Source organism: Orycteropus afer, unplaced genomic scaffold, assembly GCF_000298275.1.
Source record: "Orycteropus afer afer isolate SDZICR_OR568_19922 unplaced genomic scaffold, OryAfe1.0 scaffold00161, whole genome shotgun sequence".
NCBI classification, from domain to species: Eukaryota; Metazoa; Chordata; class Mammalia; order Tubulidentata; family Orycteropodidae; genus Orycteropus; species Orycteropus afer.
The window spans coordinates 7,497,454-7,499,290 of NW_006921748.1; positions in this window are offsets into that span (position 1 = coordinate 7,497,454).

Sequence of the window (1,837 nt, forward strand, 5' to 3'; positions counted from 1 at the left end):
GTCCAGCCCAGCTCATACCGATCTTCCTTTCCTCTTCATTTCTGGACCATTTAGTTGCTAAATCACTATCTGATAATTCTCCTTTACTCACCTGAGACAGTTCTTGTAACACTATCTTTTTCTGAAATTTAACTCTTTGTTCAGATTTTAAATTTTGACTTAAAATCCTGTTTTAGTGGCAATTATGTTGAAGTTTCTTTAATGCTATATAATTGTTTGAAACTTCTGCCAATAATAATAATAATAAAACCCAATCCACTTCCATAGAATCAATTCTGTTCCATAGCCACCTTATCCCCTATAGGATTTCCAAGGCTGGAAATCTTTAAGGAAGCAGCTGCTGCATCTTTCTCTGTTGGAGTGCCTAGTGAGTTCAAACCAATAACCTTTAGTTAGGAGCCAAATATTTTAAACACTACACCACTAGAGATCCTTTCTCCATGGAACCTCTGACTATTTAGTGTTTTATATATGTCAGGTGCTCAGGTAAGATACAAAAATGGATTTATTTCTGTTGTTGGTTGTCACAAAGTGGTGCTTTTATTTTAAAGATAATTTAAATACAATTATCAAAGGAAAAACCAAACCCATTTTTGTCAAATCCATTTTGACTCATAGTGGTCCTATAGAACAGGCTAGAACATCCCCATGGGATTTTCAAGGCTGTAAATCTTTGCAGATGCAGACTGCTGCATCTCTCTGCCACAGTGCGGCTGGTGGGCTCAAATCATTAATCTTTCACTTAGAAGCTGAGCGCTTAAGCACTATACCACCAGGACTTCTTAAATTCAGTAAGTTAGCTACATTAGTGAAAGGTCTGATTGAGGTCTTCAGAGCTACAGACTCTGCACTGAAAAATAAATATCCAGTCTTCCCTCAATGCTATTAGTCATTCTAAAGAGTAAATAGGTAGGAATCCTTGGCAGTGTCTAATAGAAGATGTTAGAAACTTTATCATTAAGTTAAATTGGCATATTTTCACTTATTTCCTAATTTTCATAGTTAAACCAAACCTGGTTTTGAAGTTGTATGAATAAAATGAGTCAAGTAAAATTAGAGGACAGAGTCTACTCTATTTCAGGTATATCAACCTCTCAAAGAATATTCCAATCTGGAGTCAAGGAGGTGTGGAATCCTTCAGAAAGGTGTAGACTCCTTCAAAAAGGCGTGTGCGAAAAGCTTGCCCATAAGACCATGTGTGGTGCATTATACCTTCTTCTGAGCTGTTTGCCTCAATTTTGTATCTTGCTTGGCATTTTGAAAGGAATCTTTTCCTCTTGAAATCCTGTTTCTGACAACTGTAAAGTTATATCCTAATATGGCAACAATTGCTGTAAGTTTTTTGTTACTTACTGAAATCACAGTATATGTTTATTGTTCCTTCATTTTCAAAAATAAATCGCCTGAAGTGTGGATTAGTATATAAATATCCCACTGCAAAATAAATGGTTGTCAAAACTATTTGGGGGAAATTGCAGTGGAGAATAAACCAAAACACTGCATGATTATCATTGCATTTGTTCAACTCTCTATCAGCACACTGAAACCCAGAGAGAGGAGGAGCCTTTTCCTGTGCCATGGGTGTGTATGTGTATGTGTGTGAGAGTTTACTCTCATGCATACCCCAGACAAATTTGGAATAAGATGTTGGGGTTGGAATTAATGGATGCTTGTAAGTGGAATTTCCATGGTTGTGAATGTGCTCTGGAGCTTAAGAAAAAAGGAATTGTCATTGATCTTGTTAGTTTAATTAAGTGATTCCCAATTAAGATACTAACAGAATGTTGGCAGCTAATGACATGCAAACTAATACTGGCTCAAAGTGTATGCTATAATT